At 44.6% G+C, this 12,035-nt stretch overlaps 1 protein-coding gene across 1 annotated transcript in view; it reads right to left on the bottom strand.

The window, feature by feature from the left end:
• IMMP2L (inner mitochondrial membrane peptidase subunit 2) overlaps nucleotides 1-4,699 on the bottom strand; it is a 476,942-nt gene extending 472,243 nt beyond the window's left edge. Inside the window, exon 1 of the mRNA XM_030015024.2 lies at nucleotides 4,695-4,699. The gene's annotated coding sequence lies outside the window, so the exon portion shown is untranslated. The remainder of the gene's footprint in view (nucleotides 1-4,694) is intronic.
• Nucleotides 4,700-12,035: the final 7,336 nt, after the last annotated feature.

Genomic DNA, 12,035 nt, shown 5'->3' with positions numbered 1-12,035 from the left:
GACCTGTGGCCCAAGGGCAGCAATGAATGGTGTGGCACAAAGGAGGGCAATAAATCTTAAACCTGCTATTGTAATGGGAAAAAAAAAAGATAGTGGCATCTTCAGTGTTATTATATTATTACACTTCTCCATTTTATTACATGACTAGGCACCTAACCCCTGCTGGCTTCTGGGCTCCGATAATGGCTTGTGATAAAGGATTAGACACTCATTTTTGTGTTTTTTTTCCAAATGGAAGTTTATATTCAGTGGGAGTTATCTACCCACATATGTATAATGTAGCTAGCTATACATGAACTATTTGTCTCAATTTCCTATGTCAAGGAGGTGACGTAGGGCCCTTCTAGGACAGGATTAATCTCATTCACAGCCGGATGTTGCAAAGAAATCAGATAAATCACATTTTAGAAGAGCCTGTTTCTCCTCAGTTGCTACTGTGTGCATCCTGATGACTCACTCAGGTGTAGACACGTACGGGACGCTCGCCGTGGGAGGAGAAGCATCCCACCCTGGCTGTGCCAGAGTTCCCAGGGACCCAGCTGAAGGCTGGTACCAAACGCTGGCGGGAGTACTGACCAAAACTCCCTGACTGATGTTAGTACCTGTGCACATACCTGTGGTTCAGTGCTCTTCGCTTACACAGAGAAAGAAAAAACCTGGTTGGGTTGATTATGACGCTGTATGAAAGTTACCACATAAAGGTCTTTGGACAAACATTTCTGTTCCTTGGTGTTGATACTCTTTTGACCATCACATATTGTTTATGTTATGCCTTGTACATAGTGAAACACAACCTGGTCAGAATAAAGTAGATTTTGCTTCCAGTCAGTCGGGCAGGCAGCAGAGCATAAAACTGTAGTAACCTCTCCATCAGGGAAAAAGAGAAGAATTGAAACACAAGAAAACTATTCCTGAAATCCTGCCATTGGTCAGTGAAACTGGCATAATCTTTGAAGGGCAGAAAATACATAAATAACTTACAACAGTCAACTTAATTGTGTGGGCTTTCCTCAAGGAACAGTTGCTACCCTCAGATTCTTGTCATAGGAAAAAAGGAAGCAACCATGATCTGCAAAGTCAAGAGTCTATTGTTAGTGTAGGTAACATCTTGACAGGCTAATGAAAGAATTATCAGTCCAGATCTAGTAATTACAGAAAAAGAAAACAGTACTATTACAGGGAAAAAAAAACAATCTCAATAATAATACAGTTAAAAATCTTACGAAAACTTCATAACATCTACCTCTGTCTCTGGTGTTATGCTCACTCTTCTGTTCCCTCCACAGGTGCTAAGGTGGTTTGGTTCAGTGTGGTGGGAGTTGTTTGTTCTCTTTGTTACCCCTAGAACTGGCTTTCCCCAACTCCCAGGTCTACGTATTTTTAACTGAGCACCAGTGACTTGTTTACAGCCCTGAAGTTTCCAGTGTCATCTTGCGTCTCCCCACACTCCTGTCATTCCATGAGTGTAATCCCCTGCATTGCATTATTATGGTAAGGGCATAAACATTTCATTCTAACAAGTAACTGCTTATTACCACTTATTACCACGTGTTATGGTTGTAGCACACAATTATATAAAATTACACAAAAGTAGAATATAGAATCATAGAATATCTCGAGTTGAAACGGGCCTGTAAGGATCATGGAGTCCAACTCCCTGCTCCTCACAGGACTACCTAAAACTAAACTACATGACTAAGAGCGTTATCCAGATGCTCCTTGAACTCTGACAGGCTTGGTGCCGCGACCACTTCCCTGGGGAACCTGTTCCAGTGACTGACCGCCCTCTCAGTGAAGAACCTTTTCCTAATGTCCAGTCTGAACTACCCTTGATGCAGCTTCATCCCATTTCTTTGTGTCCTATTGCTGGTCACCAGAGAGAGGAAATTGGCATATTAGACAATTACCACCTGATCATTAGAAAATTGCTGTTACAGGTAAACAAGGTAAAAGAGAGTTGGAGGCCTGCTAAAGTAAGCTCGGCAAAGCCTGACAAGTCCTGAGGATTTGCGAAGTCAGTATGACGCTCATGTTCTGCTGCTAGCCATAGCAATACTATATGTACTGAGCTACCAGGCTACATGAGTCCTAAATATTCAGAAATGTGCAAGTAACTCAGCCTAATATTACTTATCCCTTGATAGTCTTCAATATATTTAATCAACAGCAACATTGACAGTAGCATTCCATTCTTATCTGTAATGTGTAAACCCTTACCTTCCTTTTAAGTGAGGAGTAAAGGTTACAAAGGTTAGTAGCAATAAACAGGTGTAGAGCAATCATTGTAGATTAGCGGTTATTAAATGCTTAGCATAAAGCAGCCAACAGTTACTTTGCTATTACATACAGTACATTCTTTCAGCACTGTCAAATTTAAAGGGTTAAATTTACCTGAGTGGAGTCAGTATTTCTGTGCTGTCCTTTCTCATTATAGAAGCTTATTTCTGAATCATTTCTCCTGTACATGCATTTTAAAGGTGTGTAATTAACTGGTTGCAAGTTGTTAGGCAGCTGATGAAGTGTGAACGGGGCACTGATTTGTTTTCTTTATTTACATGTTTCCCATAATACTCTGATGAGAGCAGGTTATTGAGACTTTTTAACCCATTGTATTATTCCTTGCTTGTTTCATCAGATTAAGAAGTGATTTGTGAAGCCATTTGCAATTCCTCAAATTCCATTAAAAATTAGCATCCAGGGAAGCCTTAATCAAAAACAGAGTAAGTGCTAAAACTGAACACGAACAGCACTCCTGTCACTAACTCAAATAACCAAGTTAAGGAAATGCCTGCTTTTATCTGAAGCATAGCAGTCCATCTGACTGCTCTCAGGTTGTTGTTTAACAATACACTGGTTTCGAAGACCAAGACACTTTAGGAACTTTCTGTTGTTCATTGCTCAGCCCTCCCCCACCTATTCACTTTTAACCAGAGAGCATAAGTGTGTGGGGCAACCCACCCTTCAACCGAGCCGTAGGGAGGGAGACATTTTAAGATGGCTTCATCACTGTGGTCTTATGAAGGCCACCATTGACTGTCTCCCCTTGTCAAAAGCGCCTACCCTTAAGTGTTTGTAGCCACCTTTATTTTAGCATTGTTTCTAGCAAGCATAATAAATAGCTTGCACCCTGAAAAGTCCATCTTCTTATGCATGTACATTCCTTGCTTTTCCTGGTCCTCATTTTCCTTTCAGTTCCTGAGAATTGTTCTCTCTGCATTAGTAGTGCAACATGGTTTGCAAGACTGTTGGCATCCAGATTGCCTCCAGGTTGCCCCACACCCTTTTTGTCTGCCATGAAATGGTTTCTGGTGACACTTCTTCTGAGTCTAGTCCCTGATCCCACAGGACAACTGACCTGATAGGAAATCAGAGTGCCACGAGTCATTCTCAACCTGTAGTGCTGGTGCCTCCCATCAGAGAGTATTACCATTTTTTTTACACTCAAGCCTGTATTATTTTTCCTGTCATCATTTCATCAAATGTTAACTTCCAATTTGCAACAAAAAAAAACAAACCAAAAAACCCTTCCTGTCACATTTTTTCTGTATTGTTCCTCAGAAGAATGTCAGTGTCTCATCACACTGGCTGTATCAACCCTGCCACTATAGCTGGAGGGGGGGGAACGAGAAAGCGGTTTGTTTGGTGGGCGTCTGGCGGCCAGCCGAGGTTGACCCACCCCAGTCCCACCGGCAGCCCCGGTGAGCGGACCACGGGGTTGAGTGCTCTGTTTGTGTTCACACAGTACACTTCTGGGGCACGGCCCAGCTGCCCATGTCCACGCTACGTCAAGGACGCAGTGTCCTCAGGTGTGAAACGTGGCCTCCATGCCCTCCGATACTCCGCAACACGTCTCCCCTAGATCTCCTGTTGTGCCCCGCTGCCGCCTCTACATTCAGGCCCAAGACCCCCCTTGTAGCCCTTCATAGAATCATAGAATCATTTAGGTTGGAAAAGACCTTTAAGATTATCGAGTCCAACCATCAGCCATACCCACTGCATGAAGAAGTGGCTTCATGGCTGATGGCAGAAGCTGGCACGTGCGTTGGTGATGGAAAGGCGTAGGCGCAGACCTGCTGTCTGGAAGGTGGCCATTCCAGGTTCATACAGATGTGCAGCATAGCTGCTTAAATAAAAAAACAGCTTCTGCAGTTTCTGTAACATTCGTGTAAGACCACAAACCAGCTAGTTTATGCCAAAAAAGACCACTGTGGTCAAGATGACGCAGCATGCCCAGCTAGCTTAGCAGTGTAGGCAGAGCACCCGTTCTTTCCCTGCGTTCGCTGAGAGGGCAGTGATGACTGTTGTAATCAGCACTCTGAGTCGTGCGGATCACTGCGGGTGGTTTACGGCTGCTGAGAGGTCACGCTAACTCTGGGAGTGCCAGCCAGGGTTTCGGAGTACCCGTTTGCTTTGTTTCAGCCTGCTAACATTTGCCCCGTGGGGTAAGCAGGCAGTCTCTTTACCCCACGCAGTACGGGCGGGTGCAGAGTGAGGACTGCCGCATCGTTAGCTCTGTGCTGCAGGAACGTGCCTTCTCAAGGGGAGAAATGGATGTGACACGATGCGCGTGTGCACAGAGTTGCCTTCTCCTCCCTCCTTCCTAGGTCAGTGACTGCTGCCCCATCTCTCCTGGAACCAATTTCTTTTCTTTCTCTCTCCCACTTGTCTGCAGTCGTTCAGACAAATTTCTCGACCCTTTCCTCTTACACCAAACATCTCCCTCTGTTGCCGTAACAACAGGAGCAGCTCTGCTTTCCTTTCTCCTCCCACCAAAAACAGTCCCTCACGCTTTGCACCTATATTCTTTACCATCAGCCTAAAATGCCGATGGCAAAATGCATCAGTCTGAACTATACCACATGGTCCTGCCTTCTAGAAGGCCCGTCCTCAGAGGTGAGCTGCCTTGTAGGTCCACACTAACACGTACACTGCCACGTCTGCTCGGTCTTTTTTCCAGTACTCAAACTAGAGCAACAGTGATGAAAAAAGGACAGAACAGAGAGCTGATACTATGTGTCGTAGCAAGTATAAAGGAAAGGGGATCAGCTGTCCACGTACTAAGCCTCTAAAGTTGCTCAATGGCTGCCAATCATGTGTTTCCCAGCTTTCCTTCCCCTGCATCTCTCCTGACTTCAAAGCTAGATTTTACTGCATGCCCTGAATTCTCGCATCTTTTCTACACATGTGACTTGAAGATGCTTTTTATCTTATGAGAGGTTATCAGCTTGCTACAAGTTGAACAGACGTCACTGGCCCATGTCTTCATAGCTAGGGATGTGACACAAGCAGGCAGTACTTGAACCTCTCAGGGTTTGTTAATAGGAAAGGGAATAATAGGACCAAGAGCCTCCTGATGACCTTTTTCTAGAGGAAAGATATATATTGCAATATATATCTTGCAAGCTAAAGTCTTCAGAGCCACCAGCTAGAAAATATTTACAGATAGGTGCCTGCTATTCACTGGTGCAAACAGAGGTTAAGAACAAGCACGTGTTCCTGACACAGACTCTTTTGCTCAGCATGGACATTTGCAGTCCCGCAGAGCCTGTTCAGACCACATGTCTAAAACTCCTCCATGGAGCATGGACAGCTGCAGAATACTTGGAGGAAAACAAGGGCCATAATCTGGGCTAGATTCATAACAGCGACATATGACCATAAAAATACGCATGGTGAAGAATTGCTGGGTCTAATTGTTTTAAAAATCTTGGCCTGGAGTTCAGACTTGAGCTGTTGACCTCTGCCCTCCATAAAATGTGTTATCACAGATTGAAAAAGACCCCCTTTGTAAAATGAAAACTCTAAAGAAGAAAATTAAACCAAAAAGGGAACCCTGCGTACCTTCCTTATGCAGAATCTTGCTTGTTGGCCACTTGACACACAGGTCTTTCACCTCACCACCCTCACCGACTGCTGCCAGAGCAGCTGCCTTTGACTGGGGAAACAGCTACTGATAAGCTACTGATTGCAGATGCTTCCCGCAGACTAGACCAGCAAAGTTATTCTCCTGAGAAGATTCCTTTCTAAATTAAGGAGTCTGTATAAGGGCATCTGTATATTGCAAGAGCTGATACCTGTGCCATACATGTCAAACCCATTCTGGGAGAGAGTCAGGTCCAGTGACTAGTCAGCCTGAACTGTTTGATGAGTAACACGAATAACCGTGGCTTGAAAGTGTTGACCTCCTTGCTGTTATGGAGTAGGACTCGTGTAAATCACAAAGGACAGCAGATCAAACAGCAGGAGGAGTTACGAGTCTTGTGTATTGGGATGCGGAGGGAGGGGACAGGCTTGAGCAAGCTGCTGGTGTTCTTGGGTGTAGATGATCCTGGGAGGAAAGCATGGGACACAGCTGAGGTAGCTTGTGTGCTCTGGTTTGATGGAGGGTCGCGACAGGCAGTTGCTGGGTGCATCTGGTGTGTTTGCAAGGTCCAAGGTTGCTAGTGCAGTGCTGAAGGCCACATTATACTGCTGCTGTTCTAGTTAGCCCATTAAGTTTGGTGAAGGTACTAACGTAAGATTGGAAACATGGAGTATGCTTGAGTTCCATTATGGTGTAAATGCGCCAAACCCCATCTGGAAATATATCAGAAAGACCCTCCCAGCCACCGCACAAACTGAGAAGATCCAAAAATAGACGTGCCAGCTCTCTGTACCTGCTCTCTCTTATAGCTCCAGTGTCAACACCTAGAGCAGATCATCTGGGAAGTGCAAATCTCCCTCCTCCACCAGCCAGGGAATTTGAGGATGCAGCTGCTTGGTGGGAAAGGCAGCCTAGTGTTTTGTGGAGAGCCTGGCCAGTGGTAATGATATGCTTGAGCTAAGAGGCAGTCCAGAAACACGCAGCCGTGCCAGAACTTTCAGAGCCAAATTCATTGATGGTATCCTTCAAGGCCCAAAGCCTGAATGTCCTGCTTTCCCTCTCCGTTTTCTTCTCTTGTAAAATGAAGATGTTTTTATCACACTCCACAACCACTACCACCGGCAAACATTAACATGACAAATTCATATTAGGTTGCTTCATTATCAGAATCTTCTCGGAAAACCTCACTGGCAAAGCAGAAGTGCCTCTGCCGTCATCACAAGTGGATGGCACAGGCATCCTTAACTTCCTTTCTTTTAATGCAGAACAAGTTGCCAGTTGATCTGTGAACATCCTGGGCCATCCAAGCAGTGATCTCCTCATAAAGATACCGGATCCAGAAGAAGGCCTTAGTGAGGTTGGATGCTTCTAGAAGACATCTGTGTAGAGAAGGAGTAAGTTTCCTGAGAGGATCAGGTGGAGCCCTAGGTTACCCGCCTTACAGCTCAGCTGTTATAGTGGACTGGGCATAGGACTACCGTTCAGTTAAACGTGAGACAGCGTGCACATTGCTTGTGCCACAGTTAATGAAGATTGATGCCATGTTTGATAATCCAAGGATAACAGAACATGGCAGCCCAAGTCAAGTTGCACAGACATGCGGGAGCTGTATTAGCAGGTTCAAGCAGATCTGGGAGACCCTGCAGGCTGATCCAGCCAACTGCGGAGTAAGGAGGTGCCCTGCAGAGCTGCGTACTTCCAGCTGTCCGTCCTTTCCTTTGCAGCTGCCAGTCGGGATGCCACAGGAGGTGCTCCAAGAGCTAATCAGTGTCAGGAGGACAGGGAACGGGCCTCAAGGATGCACCAGAAGTGGTGGTGGGGCAGCCGCTATCAGAAAGAGGCGATAGTTTTATTATTGACATTGTTTGTATACAAATAGTTACAAAATACACGTTTTTTAAGTAAGCATACCGAGCAAGCCAAAGCCAAATCTTTCCCTCAGTGCTAGTCTTCTGTCTTTGCAGGTGTTTGGTGGGTTTTTTTAAGACAAATTTAGAGGTGATACGGGCCTTCAGGATGGTCCTCAAGCAATCACAAAAATCGTCCATACCAATCAATAAAAACCAACCCCCAAACTCCACAAAAACCCCAAGTGAATGGACATTGTTTGACTCAACACCAGGATCTTAAAGTCTATTCACAAGATTTGATAACATCCTGTCAAATTTTCCATTCTGGTCTATGAAAAGTGACGTTTTTCCCTCTGAAAAACCCTCCCCTTAATTATACTGCATTAAGTAAAATCAGCATGAGCGGTTTTCACTGAGAGAGTGGGAGCTGAAATGGAAGTAGGGGAGCAGGCTGAGCGCTACTGAGACAGAAACACTGAATAGCAGAGGCATGAGGAAATTAAACTGAGGCATGCATGGCGAAGTGTATTGAAATGACAAATAGGAATCTGGAGGAATTGGTAGGGGACAAGCGGGGGACAAGCAAGCAGAAATCTAATAGAGAGTGTGGGTGAATATGAAAGACAAATGGCAAAAACAAAGAGCCATTTATAAAGGGCAGGAACAATTAAGCTGTGTAATTACAAAATCCTGCTGCGACCGAACTCCTATGCAATTACTGAATGGACACGTACCCCGAGCGCAGCACTTTGAAGAGGACGGCAACGGTTTCTCTCCCGTGTCCGATTCACCCCCCCCCACCTCAGTCAGCAGCGGCATATGCGATATCATTGTCTTCTGCACGAGCAGCGGCAGCATTGCCAGCCACGGACAGTCACAACAGCACAACGCCGGTTAATCAAAACCTTCCTGCGAGCAAACACAAGGCTGGAGGGGCAGTTATAATTAATTCCTAGTCAGCAGCGTGGCACTGGCAGCGGCAGCATCAAATCAGTCTTAAAAGGTTTTCTTTCCTAATGCTACGCGGAACTTCCATTTATTTTTTTTTCTGTTTATTGTTAATTTAGAAAACATAATACATTGTTTACTAATATATTTGAAACAAGTATGGGACACAATGTTACAGGAGAACAGTGGGTGTCATTGTTACGAGCAATTGACATCTCCGTTTGCCTCTAGTATGTATTTTGGGGGCCTTATTACAGGTTGTCAGGTCACCATGTTCTGAACACATCTTGTTTGCTGAATCAATTTTTGCTTCTAATTGTATAGCCTGGGCTGAGTTAAAATGTTTTTCAAATTACTTCAGCACCTTCTGAATCCAAAGTCTTCAAAGAACAGCTAGCTGCATTCTTTTAGAGCTGCATTTCTAACCCTCCCATGGGAAAAATCCCTTCCAAACACATGAAATTAGAGCCAATAAAGGACTAAGGCATCAGATGCAGAATTGAGACACTTAAATCCAGACTTATGGTCCCAACCCTACTGCTCAGCTGTTGTATAACCTTGTGGATAATTCCTCATTTGACCTGCAAGTTCTCTGTGAAACCCTGCTTTGCTGCAAGCGTACAGCTACGGTTGCACGTACCTAAATTAAGGCACTGAACAGAGCAGGCTTTTAAACCTGATATGAATTATCAGCATATGATTTACACATATCCCAAAGGATCAGGATTCTCAAAACATCTAAATATGGCTACTTCTTTTAAAATAGCAGCATTTAGTGTACAAGCACCATGTAGTTAGCGAAGTCTGTTGGGAAGCAGAAGAGCTTGAACCCATTTTCCTGCTCACCTTTCGGTTTCAGTTTCTGGAGCTCGGGAGTTGCTAGGGCTGATCCATACATCCCAGATTGAATGTGCTGTCTGCCGCCACGTACAAGAGAGACACTGACTGCTGTTGCTGAGATGTAAAAGAAAACGGTGACTTACTCCTGCAATTTCTACAGCTCCTACTTCATTCAGAGTGCTCAGTGCATATTCTAAAATTCCCTGCTAGACCTGAAGGGCTGCAGAGAAAACGAGTAGTTTCCAAAACCTGATCAGGCTGGCATACAGTTCAGGCACTGAACCACCTGCTCCTGTAAAATTCATGCTGTGGTACTTTGTAGGAGGCAATTCTCAACTTTACAGCCTAAACTCTTACCTCTGAGGCAGATCGTACGTTCTTTGGAATGAAACTTTGAGCCCTTAGGGACCATTTTTGTAAAACACTCATTCTGAAGGTTAGTGAGTTTAGATGGGGGTACCTGAGATACCAATGGTTATATGGCTAACTGAGTGGGTTTGGATCTCTTCCAAACCCTTTTGTGCCAACCCTGCCTGTGCTAGAAGGCAGTAATGGGCAGAGGAGACACGATGGAGTTAAGACCTTGGCTCACTTTGCGCTCTCTGGCTGCTGCTCACACCTCCATACTGAACTGCATTCTTTCATAAACTCACCAGTAATACACACTGTGCGTAGGTTCCAAGGGCACATAAATTAGTCAAATCTAATGCAGCCATCTATTACTACATCAGTTCCCATCACTTGACCTTGAAGCCACTTAAGACATGATGCAAGATTTTTCTTTCAATACTGAGAAAGGGCCTCTGTTTCATTGCATATTTGATTATTTTTAAGCGTTTTCTAAACTCATTTGTTCAGGCTCTAATCCTTACATTCCTACATGAGCCACCGAAGCTGAATCTCCCAACAAGAAGCCTCGTCAGGAGCTAAAAATATGAAATTTAGTGGTAGAAATTAGGGAAATCAATGGAAATGATTCTAAAGCTTTTCCCACACTTCAGTTACACATATGCATATATCCTCTTGCCTGGACAAATGAAGGCATTACACTTCAGGTTTTTGGGTCTCTCATTAAAATGATCCTCACTGATAGCATTCACTTAAAAACAGTCACGTTTTTAATTTGCTTGTATTTGTACGTTCACAGATAAGCTTATAGGACTCATTTTCTCCCTCAAAGCTCTTCTCAGACCTCCAGGAAAGTTTGTACACAATGAAACTTTTAAGGCTTAGCAAAAAATAATTTGGAACTTCAAGATCAAAAGATTATCATCTGAATAAAATGTCTGCTGATAAGCATCTTAGAAAATTGTGTAAAAATGCGTTCAGTTATGGCCAGGCGAATTCTTCAGCAATAAAAGAATATATATCCCTTGCAGGGAAACAAACGGTGTAAGATACACTGGGCTTATACACATAGGGCTAGCTCTAATGACAACTATGAGTACCTAGCCTTTACGTTTCTGCCCTTCCCCGTGTCCTTCCCACCCCGGGGAATGCACTGCCCTGAGGGAAGCACCCAGGGACAGCCGGTCCTCAGGGTGGCCACCCAAAGCTACCTGGTTTCCTTAGTCAGTAATAAAACTGCAAGGACAGCTGTGGTCGGAGCTCCACCATTGCCAAGGCTCGCGTACCTCGGCGTACTCCGGTGAAAGAGTCCCAAGTGCTGTCCCAAACCCTGCGCTGAGGACCGGCATCTGCATTAGCTCTTCTAAAGAGCTATGAGCTGTGGTACATTACCACTGCTGGTGATATATGCGATGTCTTATTCACCAGAATGTTTACCCAGGGAGCTAAACAAGTTCTGAGAGCTGCTCTCTGACTCGGCTTCAGCAGGCGACTATTAAATGAAAAATGAAATTAGCTAGGCAGGCTGGAGGCAGGTACGTAATCGCAGTTGAATGGAGAAGCGCATGAATGGAGTCACGCTGTGTTTGACAATACAGCAAATTACTGATTATGTCACCCAAACTGGGAGAGCTTTACCCTGGGCTGGTAGACTTTTAAGGAGAGCGCTTTCCTGTGCTGGGGAGGCTGTAGATGACAGAGCGCTGCAGAGTATTTTCCAGTGGAGAGCAACTAACACACCACACGTACAACTAACTATTGAGACAGAACAAGATACGCAGCAAGAAAGAACAAATACACCTCTTCGTTCTGGTGGGCTTGACATTCGCCTGGGTTTAATTTGGGAACCTGGGTCCCAGGCTCGACAACTCATATTTACCTTAATTAAAGTATATTACATATAACATTAATATATGCACACTAACATTAACATAATTAATTTTACATAATATTTAAAATAAAATTTGGGAGGGAACTACCAGTTTACTGCAGGTTTACCCCAAGCTGTGGCATGGTCTCCACATCCACAACCACAACCACATTGTGGTAGTCTTCACAGGGGTGAAAGATTTACCTGGAAACTACATATGGATCAGCCACATATCGTCTGAGGGCTTTAACCATGGGACTACGGGGTGAAAGAGGAGGTGCGGCCTCTTCTGGTCATATTTTGTTGGTGTCTTCCA

The sequence above is a fragment of the Aquila chrysaetos genome, chromosome 5 (genome assembly GCF_900496995.4).
Source record: "Aquila chrysaetos chrysaetos chromosome 5, bAquChr1.4, whole genome shotgun sequence".
Lineage (NCBI taxonomy): Eukaryota > Metazoa > Chordata > Aves > Accipitriformes > Accipitridae > Aquila > Aquila chrysaetos.
Note: the sequence above shows the minus strand (reverse complement) of the source record. Positions and strands in the feature narration are given on the sequence as shown.